Source organism: Nyctereutes procyonoides, unplaced genomic scaffold (genome assembly GCF_905146905.1).
Source record: "Nyctereutes procyonoides isolate TBG_1078 unplaced genomic scaffold, NYPRO_anot_genome, whole genome shotgun sequence".
Taxonomy (NCBI): Eukaryota; Metazoa; Chordata; class Mammalia; order Carnivora; family Canidae; genus Nyctereutes; species Nyctereutes procyonoides.
The window spans coordinates 102,323,335-102,341,755 of NW_026575125.1; the positions used below are offsets into that span (position 1 = coordinate 102,323,335).

Sequence of the window (18,421 nt, forward strand, 5' to 3'; positions counted from 1 at the left end):
CTAGGACTCTGGGATCATGACCTGAGCCAAAGGCAGATGCTTAACTGACTGAGCTACCCAGGTGCTCTTAGAACACTTAAGATTGGGGCATTTTTATTTTATGTACAATGAGTTGGCATTAAGGTAGGTATCTTGGAAGGATATCAAGGAGTTTACTTAATTCAACTTAATGAAGCCCATTTCCTTTGCATACACACACTGGTGACGCATATTGAGGCTGCATTTCTGGATCAGATCATGCCAGTTTGAGCAGGCATGGCACAAATAAGAACCCTGGCTGAATTTCCCCAGGTGGCTCTACCAGAGCAGCTGGTGGCCCATCTTGCTCTCTCGGATGCTGAGGCAAAAAAGGCTATTTTTTTTAAAAATTATGTAAACTCTACACCCACCAAGGGGCTCAAACTCACAACCCAGAGATCAAGATTCCATGGTCCATGACTGAGCTGGCTGGGCACTCCTAGATAATCCCTTTATTTTTTTATTTTTTTAAAATTTATTTATGATAGTCACACACACACACACAGAGAGAGAGAGAGAGAGAGAGAGAGAGAGAGAGGCAGAGACATAGGCAGAGGGAGAAGCAGGCTCCATGCACCGGGAGCCCGACGTGGGATTTGATCCCAGGTCTCCAGGATCGCGCCCTGGGCCAAAGGCAGGCGCTAAACCGCTGCGCCACCCAGGGATCCCCTAGATAATCCCTTTAAAATAATCATCAGTCATCAAGATCTGCACTTTGTGTTGAAGTTTTTCTGAGTTGGGCAAAGTACTCTGTGGGGAACCCTCCAGCCTTAGTTATTCAGAGTCACTCAGTGGAGTTCCCAGGGAAGGCTGTCCCACACTGAGAGTCTGGACCCCTGGGCTCCAGGCCCAGCTCAGCCACTGTCGGACTATTTCACCTTGGGCAAGTCATTTCCCTCTACTCTGGACATCTGTCTCTCCATCTGCCCATATCTGGGCATTGGACTGGATGAACCCTATGTGTCCTTCTAGTTTTATTTCTCTGAGATTCCCAGGCTCTCGGGGCCTAGTGAGGGAAAGTCTGCTATGAGCCATAATCTTCCCTCTACTCACAGTAGCCAAGGGCCTGTCCCCAGCAGAACCTCCATAAGCAAGTAGGGGCAATCAGCTGCTTCTCCTGGGCTGTGAATTCTTCTGGTGATGGTCATCAGCCACCAAGTTCTGAATCCCCTTTCTTCTTGAGCTGATCTAGTCCAGGATAAGAGATGCTAGCAACAAATAAATCTGTGCTGGACTGTTCTGATTGCCTTTAAATCTGGGCATGATATCTTGCACTGAAGCCGGGCACACAAAGCTTTGGGAAAGAAGTTACTGGATTCAGGGTGCGTCAAGCAGGCAGGTATGGACAACCAGAGAAGATGTGTCAGTCAGTGAGACAGGCCTGTGGGCCTTTCCAAAGCCACTGGGGTCTTTGGCACATAATAGGATGCAGATGTTTGCCCTCTGATGGCATGGGCATCCAGGGAAGCAGTGCGCTGCAATAGGGGCCTTGCCCACTCCAGCAGGCAGAGCTCCCGGGACAGCCTGAAAGGAGAGCTGGTATCAAAATGCCAGGGGAGAGAATGCTGCTGTTGAGCCAAGCACGGGGGTTTCTTCCTTGCTAAGCCTGCTCCAGCAGATGGCTTCAATCCGGCCCTAATATAGCAACCGAGCAATACCGCTATCTCTGTGTTTTGCGTTTGCTGTGTACAGTTGGCTCCCAAGACATGAATATGTGAAACCTTCAGTACATTGCTTGGCAGACCCCAGAGGCTGAAAGTGGGGAAATCTCTGGAGGAATCATGTGCATTGCACCACTGCTCACTCTGCTGCCCGTTCCCACAGACGCCCGGGGCGCTGCCGTTCACTTCGGAATCCCAAACAGATCTGGGTTGCCTTGCCTGCCCCGTCCACAACACCCTCCTCCTGCCACATCAACCTCCACTCCTTTGTGAACTTTCAGGTGTGAAATGACTACTTGGACTTGAAAGCAGAAGAAAGGGGCTTTCGCTAATGACCCTGGGGTCTCTGGGAGTCTATATTTTCTTCTTCATAGATCAGATGAGGGGAAGCTGGCACACTTGGGGCCTCTGGTTTCTAATTGGTCTGGTGGGACTCCTTTTAGAATGGGGCCATTTCACATTGTGCCTTCTTGACAAACAAGTGAGCTGCCAACTTTGCAGACTGTAAATTCTGGGAACTACCCAATGGCCTCTCCCAGAAGACGGCTGGGCAATGAGATGCCCACTTCATTTCTTATAACCAAGTTCAGCCACAAACACCCTCTGGGTTGTTGAAAAGCTATGGTGGATTTCCCCATTAGGTGAGGTGTGGCCTCTCCTTATAGGTCCTCTGTTTTCAGGTTGGAGTATGTGTCTCTTCAGGTTATCCTGCAGTGGGTACATAAGGCCATGGTATGCTTTTTTTCCCTAAAGATCTAGGGGAGAAAGCACAGCATTTTATACTAAAACATCCAAGGCTGATGATGGGGTAGAAATGCACTATTTGTAAACTCATTTAAGACTTGATAAAATATTTCACATTTACTAGGACTTTCAGATTCTGTCTCAGATCCTCAGGAGCAGGTGTTCACTCTCACTCCTTACTGACGTACAGGGTACTTCGGTAGGAAGGTCTTAAAAGCATTGGTAGGATCCTTGGGTCATCTGAGCTTGGTATACTACTCAAAGGTGGACACTCTGACTCACATGCTCCTAGTTACTGACTTAAGGGATGCTTTTCTATGACGACTTCCTTGTTGAGAGGAGAACATCACAAGAACTGCCCTTACCAGGGACTCAGACTGCTTAGTTTACTAATACAAAATGGTGTGGCGCCTGGGTGGCTTGATCAGTCAAATGTCTGACTTCAGCTCAGATCATGATCTTGGGTTGGTGGGATTGAGCCCTGCAGTGAGTCTGTTTCTTCCTCTCCCTCTGTCCCTCCCCCTCCTTGTGTGCACACATACTTTCTCTCTCTCTGAAATAAATAAATCTGTTTTTTAAAAAAGAAAACTAATACAAAATGGTTTCCAGGGGATTCGATCATGACTAATGCTTCACTGCTACATTCAGCCATTTAGAAAGGAACAAGCAAAAATATCACTCGATTCCTTTGGAAATTAAATCATTTTACTATAGAATCTTATTGTAACATGGGCCACTACTATACTTATTTAGGTACATCATGAGTCAAGTCATGTTCCCAGAAACAGAACAACTGTGTCCTAGAAACCCTGACAGCACGAGAGGGTGGTGTGGGCGCTGGCCCTCCTCCACCAGCCCCAGAATTATCACCACCTTCCACACAAGTGTCTCGACTACTACTCTCATGTCTACAGATCCTTCTCACCCAAGGCTGCTTGACAGCTCCATAGGAATCACACCTCATCATAGCCTTCACTTCCCACAGGAGAAATTACCTCATCCCGTGGGACAGAGAGAAGATTGAGATGAGAACAGGCTTAGAGAAGACGAGGAAAGAGAACATGGTAGAGAGGGGAGGGCTAGCATGGTCCAGTGTCTATGGAGAGGTCAGGCAAAGTAAGGAAGTGAGAAGCAGCTATTGAAAGGGTCAACCAGATGGTTATAGGAGATTGTTGAGAGAGGTTCAGTAGGGCAGTTGGGTGAAAAAACAGACAGTATTGAGTTGAGGAGAAAGCAGGAACTGATATGGGTTTATTGAGTCCTGATCAGCCTTTGGAGAAGCTTGAGAGTGAGTGAAATGAAGCACTGTCACCCTGACTATTCCCCACAATGCCTAATAAGTATGTACAACCTCGCCTCCTCAGTGTGCCAACTCAGGATGGCCTTTGGAAATGCTGTTTTCTTGTTATTCTTGATACACTGACAACCTGTACTAGACCCTCAGATACTTGTATACCAATGTTGATAGCAGATTATTCACAATGGCCAAAGGATTGAAGCAACCCAAGTGTTCACCAATGGATGAATGGAAAAACAAAATGTGGTACATTTATGTAATGGGATATTATTCAGCCATAGAAAGGAACATGATACTGATGCATGCCACAGTTTGTATAAAACTTGAAAACATGATGCTGAGTGAAAGAAGCGAGACACAAAATACCACATAGTATATGACTCCATTATATGAAATACACAGAATAGGCAAATTGTGGAAATCGTGGTCATAGTTGCATAACATTTTGAATGTAATTAACATCACCAAATTGTACACTTAATGGTTTATTTTTTAAAGATTTTATTTATTCATTCATGAGAGACACAGAGAGAGTCAGAGACATAGGCAGAGGGAGAAGCAGGCTTCCTGTGGGGAGCCTGATGTGGAACTCGATCTCAGGACCCCGGGATCATGACCTGAACCGAAAGCAGATGCTCAACCACTGAGCCACCCAGGTGCCCCCACTTAATGGTTTAGATGGCAGGTTTTACATAATATATATTTTAGGACAATGAAAAAAAAACTACAGAATCCAAAAGATAATGGAATCTGGGGCACATTCCAGTTCCAAAAGGGTCTGTACTCTACTCTAGACTTTGCAGAGGGGTGTGTGAGCATACCCCATACCAAAGTATCCACCCCCAAATGGCACTCCTTCAGTACTTTTCAAGTCAAGTTGTCCAAAGGAATTAAAATGAATGGATATTTAGACACTACCCTATAATGGCAGATGTGGGTCCTCAATGGGGAATGGCAGAAGAGGGCATTTTTAAAAGAATTTATTTATTCATGAAGGACACATAGAGAAAGAGGCAGAGACACAGGTAGGGGGAGAAGCAGGCTCCATGCAGGGAGCCCGACGTGGAACTCGATCCCGGCTCTCCAGGATCATGCCCTGGGCTGAAGGTGACGCTAAACCACTGAGCCACCCAGGGATCCCCTAGAGGGCAGTTTTTGTTAAGGATTTTCTTTGGAGGCTAAATATTTTAAGAGAAATGTTTATACAGTCTCAGGAAACAACACTTATTTTTGTGGCTCACAGATATGATGCTAAATTGAAACCACAGTTAAAAAAAATCAATTGAAGGATACACTCTGTCTTCATTACTTTAATAGAAATTTAATGGTTTAGATCCACAGAGCTCTATTTATAATATAAATTTCAGGCATGATGCCACTACAGAGGGGTGCATCACAGGGCTTCAAGGATATAGAAGGAAAACACAAAAGGTCACTTATCGTAGCCAAACCCAATTGCTGGAGAGGTGTCAGCAAAGTGAGGGAGGCGCCTTCTAGTCCTTTAGAGCCCCGGCTCCAAGATGCTCAGTGAAAAGCACTGCGATGGCATTTGGGGCAAGGTTTTAGATACATTGGATGGGAAAACCCAAAGTTTGGTCATCTTCCATTTTTTAAAAATATTTTATTTATTTGATAGAGACTAAGCGCACAAGTAGGGGGAGGCAGAGGGAGAGGGAAAAAGCAGGCCCCCTATGGAGCAGAGAGCCAGATGTGGGCCTCAATCCCAGGACCCCAGGATCATGACCTGAGCTGAAGACAGGTGCTTAACTGATTGAGCCTCCCAGGAAGCTCAGTCATCTTCAATTTCTAAGAAACTATGGTGAACCTTACCAACAAACACACCTGATAATTAAAATGTTTGCAATGTCCTGGCAATGCCCACAGCAAAGAAAATTATTAGTAGTACAATAGTCAGTAGGTCAAAATGGCTCAACTCCCTGAAAACACTCGGCCAGGCCATGAGAACACTGCAGGCCAGGAATCAACAGCAGGCAGGTGTCCTCATAAATGAAAGATGAAAAAATCCTCCTTAAGTTGCTCCATCTGAATTTCTTCCTTAAGAACTCTTCAGTTGTGAAATGCGTCTGTCATCATCAATGGGATTTGGGGACTTGAGATTACTTTCCCTTCAATTTATTTGGAAGAACACACTGTCATCCTGGCTCTATCTTCCTACCTTCCCATCTTTGGATCTGGAATGTCAGGAAGTCCCCATGTTCTCACGTTCACCCAGGCACTTGTGACCATCTTTCTCACTTTCCTTCAGCTCCACTCCCTTTCCCAACACCCTGTAGTCCTCAGCATCCCAGCTCAATGAGATACCCACTCCTCTCCAGGAAGCAGGACTGTCCTATTCTGTGGCAGCAGAAACAAGATCACACTGTCTTCCTAAATCATAGGTTGAATCACATCTGTCTCTTCCTCAAAATCCTTTGATGGTTCCCTACTGGTTGTGGAATCAAGTCCTATTTCCTTAGCAGAGCATTCAGGAGCTTCTCCTCATATTGTCTTGCTTTCTAGTTTCCACCGCTCATACATTTCTCCAAGTATCAAATACTGTAGTCATACCATTCCGTTCATTATTGGCTGGAGAAGGCAAGTTCTTTGAAGTTCCCATGTCTTCTTCCATGCTGTTCCCTCAGCCTGGGATGGTCTGTCTCTCTCTCTCTGGTCTCAACTTCCATGATACCTCTTCCAGGAAGCCTTCCCATCTCATCCCAGCCCCATTTTTTTTTTAAAAAGATTTTATTTATTTATTCATGAGACACACACACACACACACACACACAGAGAGAAAGAGAGAGAGAGAGAGGCAGAGACATAGGCAGAGGGAGAAACAGGCTCCACGCAGGAAGCCTGATGTGGGACTCGATCCCGGGACTCCAGAATCATGCCCCGGGCTAAAGGCAGGCACCAAACCGCTGAGCCACCTAGGGATCCTTGCCAGCCTAAATTAATGACTTACCTCTCTGGCTCTTCATTGGATTGTACTTCTAGTATAGCATTCATTAATACTAATCAAAACCACAATGAGATACCTCCTCACACCAGTGAGAATGGGGAACATTAACAAGGCAGGAAACAACAAATGTTGGAGAGGATATGGAGAAAGGGGAACCCTCTTGCACTGTTGGTGGGAATGTGAACTGGTGCAGCCACTCTGGAAAACTGTGTGGAGGTTCCTCAAAGAGTTAAAAATAGACCTGCCCTACGACCCAGCAATTGCACTGCTGGGGATTTACCCCAAAGATACAGATGCAGTGAAATGCAGGGACACCTGCACCCCGATGCTTATAGCAGCAATGTCCACAATAGCCAAACTGTGGAAGGAGCCTCGGTGTCCTTCGAAAGATGAATGGATAAAGAAGATGTGGTCTGTGTATACAATGGAATATTCCTCAGCCATTAGAAACGACAAATACCCACCATTTGCTTCAATGTGGATGGAACTGGAGGGTATTATGCTGAGTGAAATAAGTCAATCGGAGGAAGGACAAACATTATATGGTCTCATTCATTTGGGGAATGTAAAAAATAGTGAAAGGGATTTTGGGGAAAGGAGAGAAAATTAGTGAAAACATCAGAGAGGGTGACAAAACATGAGAGACTCCTAATTCTGGGAAATGAACTAGGGGTAGTGGATGGGGAGGTGGGCAGGGAGATGGGGTGACTGGGTGATGGGCACTGAGGGGGAACTTGATGGGATGAGCACTGGGTGTTATACTATATGTTGGCAAATTGAACTCTAATAAAAAAATCTGAATTTGCTAAAAAAAAATAGTATAGCATTCATTTCAATCTGTCTCATAGGAGAGTTAGTATTCTCACGTTCCTGTCCTCAGCTAACTATAAGCTCCATCCACGTGAGAAATGAGTTCTATTCCTCTCTGGGGCTGCCACACAGTACCTGGCTAGCACGGACGCTTACAAACATGCTTGTTGACTGACTGAACAAACACATCCTCCTCAGTCTACCGAGAGTGTACAGCTGCAGGGCTTCTTCCTTAGCAGATACCCTTCCTGAAGAGTCTCTCCTCACGACCCAATGGTTTCCCTGGGAGCAAGAGTCCCAGTAAGCTATGATGAAGACAAGACAGAGGCAGGGCCAGCGCCTGGGTGGCCCTGGAAGCAAATGGCAGGGCCTGATCCCTGCCCTTTAAACTCGAGGCCCTTAAAAAAAAAATAAAAAAATAAAATAAACTCGAGGCCCTTCTGACAACAGCCAGTTCTCATCAGCCCCAGCATCGGGTCCCTGTGCTCAGGGTGGATGGCATCTACAAAGATTATTTTCTCACTCCCTTTTGCTGCCTGGAACTTGATGCCTTGCTATGTAAGCAGCTGACACATGCATGGCATTCCACGGGCCATGCCGGGCAGGAAAACAGGTTTTCTGGTGAGCAGCTTCCATTTATTTCTTATTCGGAAACTTCGCGAATGGGTTCCCATACCTTTGACCCGTGCTTCTGGCCTTCAATCCACCCTCCCCGGGTCATGCCCTGCCCTTTACTTCACCACCAGCTCCCAGCCCCAAGCCCCTGGGGCTGCTGGTGATTGAGATTTGGGCACCTGGCCGTGCGACATCAAAATACAGCTTAATGAAGTCCCTTGCCCAGGTGCAATAGGACAAAGCCATGGGCCTTTAGTTCCCATTCTGACACTGGTCAGCACCAGCTCCCCTTGGGTCGGGTGGCTGCCAGGAAAATGCAGTTATGAGCCGGCATGCGAATAAATACAATGCCTTAACCTAAAAGTTCTGTGTTTTCATTCTTTTCCCCTTTCCACTTCTCTATTCACTCCTTTTTTCTCTTGCCGTTGCTCTTTAAACTCATTTCCTATATCCAATTATCCTCCCCTCTGCTGTCTAGGTCCGCGCTCTACTAAGCATTCTCTCCTGTCTCCACTGTGATGTTTTCCATATCCATAGGCAAGGGGCAAGGCTGGAATCCTCTGATGGATTTTGAATCTAAGGATGCTTTTCCATCTCTTCCCACTTTGATTTGAACCTCTCACCAGGGTTCTATTTGTTTTAAAAGTGGTTCTAGCAGTCCCTTCCTCAATCTTCCATTCTCATACAGATTGCCACTCTGCATCATTTCCCCGGGTCCTGCCTGATTCTGCCCTCAGCCCTGCACCCGGTCATCTCCCCTCTGTAATTTCCCTTCTCTTTCGATCTCAGATTATTCTCATTCCATAGCCATGCCATTTTATTTTTATTTGACTTTAAGTCATCCCTACACCCAATGTGGGGCTCGAACTCATGACCCCAAGATCAAGAGTCACAGGCTCCACCAGCTGAGCCAGCTGGGCACCTTGCCAAGCCAGTTTAGTTACTGCTATTTTGTGGCCTTGTCTTTCTCTTAAGGGGAAAACTATTTGGACTTAAATAAAGAACTTTCTAATAATTAGTGCAATCTGAAAATTGCACAGGCTACTCTTAAACAGTGAGCTCTACATATGGAGGTGGTCCCAGAGACTTCAGACAGCCATTTGGTGTAGATACTGGTAAAGGGGGTCAAACATAGAATGAGAGTGAAGGTAAATAGCATCTGATGACCCTTCCAACCCTAAGATTCTAGGTTTTCATTTAGGTCCTTAGAGGTCTCATGGCAGGGATAAAGGGTGAAGGGACAGGGTTAAAGTGACCTTTGCATTCCTCCCTTTAACACAGATACTATGTGGAGAGGAATCTAAAGAGACTGCTTTGGAGGCTCTCTCAAAGAAAGGGATGGTGTCTTTTGGAGACCACGACTTGCTTAGAGAGGAAGGCTTTAAGTTTGCCAAGGAAGGGCGGCCTGGGTGGCTCAGCGGTTTAGCGCACCTGCCTTTGGCCCAGGTCGTGATCCTGGAGACCCGGGATTGAGTCCCATGTCGGGCTCCCTGCATGGGGCCTGCTTCTCTCTCTGCTTGTGTCTCTACCTCTTTCTCTGCATCTCTCTGTGTTTCTCATGGATAAATAAATAAAATCTTAAAAAAAAAAGTTTGCCAAGGAATTATCAACCAACGCATCATTTTAAGGGATTAACTACTGACCTGCCTAAAATGGGGAAAGAGAACCACACTGTCTGTCCAGCCTATGAGCGTAGGGCCTAAGTCTCAGAAATGATGCAACTATTTATTAGGCAGCATGAAATATGCATATAAGAGGACACTGCCTACACAGAAGATGGAGCAATGAATTCAGGAATTGTTTACTTTGAATTTTCCCCCTACCAATATTCAACAATTAGCAGTGATTTGCAGGTGGTAGCCATCTTGCTCAACACAGCCACACAATCCACACAAGCCACTCAAGATCCATATGAAGAAAAAAAGAGGCATCAGATGGAGGAAATCCATTTGGGGAACATGATTAGAACATGAGTTGGAAGGCCCCAAGTGGAAGGCAACTGAGGAAAAAAAGCTGGATGATCCTCATACAAATAGCTCTGTGGGCATTAGAACAAAGTAGGCAAGTCCAGAGGGAGGCCAGGAAAGGTACATGGATGCCAAGTGATCCCACAGCTATAAAGATGTAGAAAGGAAAAGGGAAAAGTCTACTACAAAGAGTGGCATTCAGATCACTAAGGAGAAGTAGAAAAAGCAGCAGGAAGATATTAAAGCAAAATAAAAAGAAGATGCCACTAGCAAGAAATGAGTACTTTAATTAAATAGAGTCAAGGGCAGCCCCGGTTCCTTATAATGAAGAAGGGGCAGGAATTTTCGGTATTGTCTTTACCTATCTACGGAATACATCAAAGGTGCCCACTAAACAAGACAAATGCACCGCATTATTGGCCAAATGACACGAAGAAGGAAAGTGTCTGAGAAGGACTTGGTGTCATGCTATAAGCATAGCAGTGGCATCTTCAGGATGGGGATTAAGGAAGGCCCTTGACCCCATGAGCACAAGCGGACGGTGTTGAATCACTCAACTGGACACCTGAAGCTCCTCTTACACTGGCTGTTCACTACACTGGAAGTAAAATAAAGACTTAAAAAAAAGAGGAGAAAATAGGTGATGGCATGTCCAAGCAAACGGGCCTTGCATGGCCAATAGAGAAACCATGTTTAAACACATCAAAATGCAACCACCACTACCAACAAAAGATGGAAACTGGGGCCTTAGAGCCTGGCACCCTAACCTTCTGGAAACCTCTGCTGAAAAAATAATGGAAATAAACCCAGCAGCTCCTTTGCCATTATCCGAAGGAAAACAGAGACGAAGGTGGTAATCTTCGTTGCTTGGTGAAAAGCAAATCAAACACTAAGTAGTTTCTGCTATGGCAAGACGGTGGGAGAGAATCAGGATGTGGCATCCGTAATCTCCTGTGATTCCTGTCATTTTATTTCATGGGGGCTTTCCCAGCCAATGAGGAAGAAGAGATTAGACGGGGAAAGTTCCCCTGGAGTCACAGCCTGCCCCAAACTAAATTCAGATGCATTGTTTTCGTTTTTGTTACATTTTTACCTTTTCAACAGCTTTATTGAGGTATGATTTAAATACCATACAGCACCCATTTCAAGTAAATTTCCAGGATACAGTTCAGTGATTTTCAGTGAATGTAAGGAGGTATGCAACCATCATCATAATTCAATTTCTGAGCATTTTCATCAGCCCAATACCCAATAAGATCCTTCACGTAAACCCTCAAGGTCTAAATCTTCAATGGAATCTTTTTCCTTTGAGCTCTCTTGGAGCATCCCATACTGCTGGCCACTCTCCGTTTTGAAGTTTGGCCTCCCTGTATTTTCTGACACTACTCCCTGAAGTCCCTCCTGTACCTCTGGAACCATTCTCAGATTTCTCTGAGAATCCCTGAAGCTGTTTTTCTTTACAGATGGATGTGTTCTCATCTCTTCCTTGGCCCTCCACTCTTCTCACTTTGAGTCTTCTTGAATGTTCTCTTCAGTGCCCCTGGTTTTAGCTATCATTGAGGATTCCCAAATCTCTCTTGCTCAGACATCTCCCTGGAGATCTAACTGCTCCCTGGCCATTTCTACCTGGATGGCTCTCAGGCAACTCAGATCCAACAAGCCACAAACAATGCAGCATTTCTAGTCCTTTAAGTGCCGCCCCCCATCCTGTCCACCCCCTTCCCATCCCCTGACCCCTTCCCCGCCTGGTTTGGTGATTGCTTCTTACTGGCCATCCAGTTGCCCAAGCACTTGCAGGACTCCCTAGATTCCTCCTCCTTTTTCTCCCTCTGTGTCTAATTAATGATCACATCCGGTAAAGTCTGGGTCCTTACTATTTTGTGAATTCCTCTCCTTTCCATTGGGACTGCTTAGATTATGCTCTCATTACCTCTCACCTGGACTAGCAGCCTCCCTGTTTTGTCCTCATGCAAACTATCCTCCGCACAGTTGATAGGGTCCTTTTATTTTGTTAATTTTTAAACTACTCAACACATGAATGCATTCTTGAAGCTAAAGGTTCAAACAACACCTGAGTATATACAGCAACAAAGAAAGCCTCCTCTTTCCACTTTTCCCCCTTCCACAACTCCCCAGGGGTAATTACTGGTAAATAAAGAAAATACTGGTACTTTTCGATGCATATGCATATGCTACAATCTCTCCAAAATCTCTGTATATTAATACATGTAGAACGGTCCAATTCTTTTAATCACTGCAAGAATTTCATAGTATGAATATCACCATTAGCTATTTCCCCACCGAGAGCACTGCTTTGCTCCTTACTCTTTCCTGGCCCAAACAAGGCTGCAGTGAACATCCTCCAACACACACTTTTGGATACATGGCGTATTTCTCCAAGGTTTATTCCTAGGATAAAACTGGCCTGTAAGAATGGAGGTTGCCTGGGAGCTAGCTTGTAGGGCAGTAGGACAGAAGAAGGTGAGGAATACTGGCTGGAGAAGATTTGAGAGAAAGGAGATGAATGTATTTTTTTTGTTGTTGTTAAAAAGATGACGTAGAGGTTCTCAAGACATAGGATGGTATTAGGAAATCTTTAGGGAAAAATCATCTTAGAATGTTATCACCTTAATGAAATAGCTATTTTAAAAAACCAATTCATTTAAAACAAACTATGCCTTTCTAAGCTATGCCAAGTCTGGCTGTGCACACGTGTCATAAAGATAAGCTGGCAGTCCAGTGGCCCACTGCTGAATGTGAATTGGCAATAGAGCATACTCATGAAAGCCAGTATTACACTAAACCACAGACCTTGGATTATGGGGCAAATCCTAGCACATAAACTTCACTATGGTCCTTGGTTGTACCCATTTTACTGTTGTTTTTCATTTTTATTTTCACAATTTTAGGGGGTGGTGGTGGTGAGAAAATTTCTCAGAGCAGAGAATCCTAATCAGTAAGGGCTGGAAAACAAGTCTTTTGAGGGAGTGCTAAAGTTAATGTCTAGTGACATTTGATTCACTTCCAAAAGTGGTCCCAAGATCCAGTTGGCCAAGAACTGTCAGTGTCGGCAATAAGCTCATTGCTCAGCCGGCAGGTCCACAACCACGTTGGCAACAAAGCAACAACGCAAAGGGGAAATTGAGCAAACTGTAATTAGGTATGCAATTTGTGAGAAAGCAATTTGTGAATGGGATTAGCACGATTAAAGATGCATTCTCCTTTGTCAAATATTAGTCGGAAAGTCTATCCACTGGAAAAAAGACAGTCTCTTCAATAAATGGTGCTGGGAAAATTGGACATCCACATGCAGAAGAATGAAACTAGAGCATTCTCTTACACCATACACAAAGATAAACTTAAAATAGATGAAGATCTAAATGTGAGACAAGATTCCATCAAAATCCTAGAGGAGAACACAGGCAACACCCTTTTTGAACTTGGCCACAGTAACTTCTTGCAAGATACATCCACGAAGGCAAGAGAAACAAAAGCAAAAATGAATTATTGGGACTTCATCAAGATAAAAAGCTTCTGCACAGCAAAAGAAACAATCAATAAAACTAAAAGACAACCTACAGAATGGGAGAAGATATTTGCAAATGACCTATCAGATAAAGGGCTAGTATCCAAGATCTATAAAGAACTTATAGGGAAGCCGGAGTGGCTCAGTGGTTTAGTACCGCCTTCAGCCCGGGGTGTGGTCCTGGAGACCTGGGATCCAGTCCCACATCAGGCTCCCTGCATGGAGCCTGCTTCTCCCTCAGCCTGTGTCTCTGCCTCTCTCTCCTTCTGTGTCTCTCATGAATAAATAAAAAATATTTTTTAAAAAAAGAACTTATTAAACTCAACAGCAAAGAAAAAAACAATCCAATCATGAAATGGGCAAAAGACATGAACAGAAATCTCACAGAGGAAGACATAGACATGGCCAACAAGCACATGAGAAAATGCTCCGCATCACTGGCCATCAGGGAAATACAAATCAAAACCACAATGAGGGTGATCCCTGGGTGGCTCAGAGGTTTGGCACCTGCCTTTGGCCCAGGGCACGGTCCTGGAGTCCCAGGATCCAGTCCCCCGTCGGGCTCCTACATGGAGCCTGCTTCTCCCTCTGCCTGTGTCTCTGCTTCTCTATCTCTCTATGTCTATCATGAATAAATAAATAACATCTTAAAAAAAACACAATGAGATACCACCTCACACCAGTGAGAATGGGGAAAATTAACAAGGCAGGAAACAACAAATGTTTGAGAGGATGTGGAGAAAGGGGAACCCTCTTGCACTGTTGGTAGGAATGTGAACTTGTGCAGCCACTCTGGAAAACTGTGTGGAGGTTCCTCAAAGAGTTAAAAATAGACCTGCCCTACAACCCAGCAATTGCACTGCTGGGGATTTACCCCAAAGATACAGATGCAATGAAATGCCGGGACACCTGTACCCCAATGTTTGTAGCAGCAATGTCCATAGTAGCCAAACTGTGGAAGGAGTCTTGGTGTCCACTGAAAGATGAATGGATAAAGAGGATGTGGTTTATGTATACAATGGAATATTACTCAGCCATTAGAAACGATGAATACCCACCATTTGCTTCGACATGGATGGACCTGGAGGGTATTATGCTTAGTGAAATAAGTCAATCGGAGAAGGACAAACATTATATGTTCTCATTCATTTGGGGAATATAAATAATAGTGAAAGGGAATATAAGGGAAGGGAGAAGAAATGTGTGGGAAATATCAGAAAGGGAGATAGAACATAAAGACTCCTAACTCTGGGAAAGGAACTAGGGGTGGTGGAAGGGGAGGAGGGCGGGGGGTGGGGGTGAGTGGGTAACGGGCACTGAGGGGGGCACTTGACGGGATGAGCACTGGGTGTTATTCTGTATGTTGGTAAATTGAACACCAATAAAAAATAAATTTATTAAAAAAGTAAATAAATAAATAAAATAAAATAAAATCTTAAAAAAATAAAAATAAAAAACCTATTATGTTACATGAAAATCAATATTTGGTTTATGCAATAAAATTTATGATTCTAAAATATTAGAAAAAGGGCTGACTTACGGTATGAACTTTATTTTTTCTCAAAGGCAATTATTTACCTTGTTTGTGTTTTTTACAAACATGGATTTTTTTCCTTATCTTCATTAGTATTACCTGTATTGCCCAATTTAGTTCAATATTGAATTTTTGTATTGTTTCTTATTCATTTCTTCAAGATATTAAATTCAATAAATTATTTTTAAAAAGAGGCATTCTCCTTAAATAGACATTGTTTTCTTCAATTGATTTGTTCTGATCAGGTCTCCCTGCATCCTGCAGAAATTTCATTGTCTGTTCCATTTCTCTGCTGAGAGATGAGAGGAAGTACATAGAGTTGCTCTGGTCACTAGGATTTTCTCCCAAATGGAAGAAGTATAAACAGAGGTGCCATTAGAGACAGATTACAGCTTGGGTCACCTCGGGGGGAGAAATCTGAAGCCCCCTTTTTGACTAACAACAAGGTAAATTAATCCTTGAATCTTTCTCCTTAGCAGTGGGCCTGAGCCCAGGTTTAGGAGGCCCCCTTTCAACGTGATTTTTGTTGGTTTCACCTTTGTGGAAAGGAAGGGTTCAAACGGATCCAATTCTGGCTCCTCATCTTTGTAACCACTCCCTGAGTCCTTCTAAGACAGTTTGGTTTATTTATTTATTTATGTTTTAAGATTTTATTTATTTAATAGAGAGAGAGAGAAAGAGCACAAGTGGGGAGGCAGAGGCAGAGGGAGACAGAGAAGCAGACTCCCCACTGAGCAAGGAGCCGAATGCATTGGGGGCTCCAGATCAGGACCTGAGCTGAAGGCAGGTGCTTAACCTTCTGAGCCCCCCAGGCACCCCTAAAACAGTTTGGTTTAAATGTGTTTTCATGAATAACCCCTTGAAGCATATGTGTGGCCACAGTGGCCACAGTGGCCGCCACAGGGGAATGGGAGGGTTTGTGTTAAGTCTGCTTGGGTCAATGTCAGGCATTAATGAAACGCTTGGGGAGTGCTACTAAATTTAATTGGTGTACTGGGCACCAGACAGGCCCGCGGAGACAGGAGAAGACGCGGAGCCTGCCCTCTAAGAGCTCTCTGTGCTGTTGGGAGGATGGAATGGTTGTAGAAAAAACCTTGTATCCAGGATGCCTGGGTGGCTCAGCTGGTGAAGCGTCTGCCTTTGGCTCAGGTCATGGTCCCTGGGTTCTGGGATTGAGCCCCATGTCGGGGCTCCCTGCTCAGCGGGGAGCCTGCTTCTCCCTCCCTCTGCCTCCGCCTCCCCACTCATGCTCTCTCTCTCTAATAAATAAAATCTTAAAAAAAAAAAACCCTGGTATCCAAGTTAGAAGGGGATGAGCGAGGAGCACCCCAGGAGAGGCATAAACCAAGCACTATGGCAACTTGGAGCGAGGGGGAGAGCGTGTTGAAGGTCATGAGAGGGGGGCCCTTGGGGAGGCCTGATCCACAGCCCTTTGCTGCTCAGCCTGTAAGTGGAGAACACTGTTATCACTACTAGGGTCCTACCGCTTCTCAAGCGAACGAAGATGTATAATGTGACTTTCACATCTTCACGCGCTCAAAAGCATGGCATGTTTGCTGTCCTAGACCTTTCTCTGAAGAAATGTTGCCATGGAACCCAAGTAGATCTCTCATGCTTTCGCACTACCTCTTTATGTCCACCCTTCCACGCTCCAGCCATCTGTCTGTGTCTCCTGCCTTTATTGTTTGGGGACCCGAAGTATTCAGGAAAGGATCCTGAGCTTTGGTCCTTGTCTCTGGCTGGCAGGGAGTCCAAGTCAGTCACCTGGGGCCTGAGGGGCAGAGGGCATTGGGTGCGGGCCATGCCCCCTTACCTGCAGGGTCACTGTCGCGGTGCTGGGGTGACTGCCAGCATCCGCCTAGCTGGTGTTTGGTGCATCTGAGTACAGACGTGGCGAGGTGCAGCTGCTCTTCAAATGAAATCCTAAATCCTTTCAAACACTCGGCAATCTTTCTCCTTTCTCAGCTTGCGAGGCTCTGAAGGTTTCCCTCTGTACATATTTCCAGCAGGATGTGAGATGCCGGTTAGTCAGGTGAGATTTAGGAGAATGTCTTTTAAATGTGGACTCCTTTAAAACGGAGTTCCTTTTCCTCGGGGGTTTTTGCCATTAACTAGCTGTCAGTTTATTTGCACATTTTATGAATGGCAGGGTGAATGTATTCCCACTTAAAAAAAGACAGACAGACTTTGATGGGTTACTTGGTCAGTCCCAAGAATTGAAATGAACACAGTCAAGAGCCAGACAGAGATAGTCAAAGAGGTCAGATGCCATGAGATAAGAAAGTGACAAATCCTATGTTTCGGATTCTCATTCCTGCTTAAAGAAAGATATAAGAATTTACTTTGACAATGTCGGACAGGTCTGACTGAGGAAGAAAAGACACATACTCCTTCCCAAAGAGTTTTTGACTGAGGGACACTACGGTGCTAGCCATGATCACTTTTCAACTCCCCCACCCTTCCATCGCCTATTTTAAAATCCACTCACCTTGGGTGAGAAACATGTCCAGTCCTGGTACTGTAGTTATGGGAAGGTTTCATCTAGTAGCTTGGTAAACAGAGGCTATCAGCTTGAATTACTGAAATTAGCAAGGCTAATGCCATGTCACTATTCAAAACTGTGCCAATTTGGAATTTCTTAATGGCCTCAGGAGAGGGAGTCTTTCTACATCCTACAATCTCTCTCCATTCTTACCTAAATTCCTTCTCATAGATGTTATGAATGGCCTGTTTTGTAGCCAACACAAACTTTGTCCAGTAAAATAATGTAAGGAACTCAGAATGAAAAGAGATTAGCCGTTCCTGGCTCCTGTGATTTTAAGGCAGAAATAACTTTGGCTTCTACTGATTCATAGACAAAGCTTGAAATGCAAAGCATGCTCAACTCTAGATTCAGCATGAAAAGGACCTTAAAATATGCCCAAGTGCAAGTAATGGACTTATTAAAGGGAAGAAAAGAGCTACTTTCACACACTCCCAAGCTCTTTCGTTTTGTTATATCAGTAATCTTGCTTAAGAATTTCATTCTATTTACATTTCTTCTCCCTTGAAATATCCTCGGGACTCATATGGCATCAAATATTGAAGCTTGTAAGACATTAATTTCTTTATGTTAATTAAGGGGAAGGAATGCAAAGTGGACCAGGGCTAGAACTCGGAGCCCCTCCGACGATTTCAATAGGAATTAAAAATCAGTTCTGTGGTTTTAATTGAACACCTAATCATTTATCATCACAGACATTTGAGCAAGCCAAGTTCAAGTATCTTCTTTGGACTATTTTTGGCAG

General features: G+C 44.6%; 1 protein-coding gene and 1 pseudogene across 1 annotated transcript in view; both read right to left on the reverse strand.

Annotated features, from left to right (window-relative positions):
- The window catches only part of GPC3 (glypican 3), a 439,059-nt gene that overhangs the window by 5,611 nt on the left and 415,027 nt on the right, over positions 1-18,421 (reverse strand). The window lies entirely within an intron of this gene.
- On the reverse strand, positions 157-321 carry LOC129517497 (40S ribosomal protein S29-like; annotated as a pseudogene).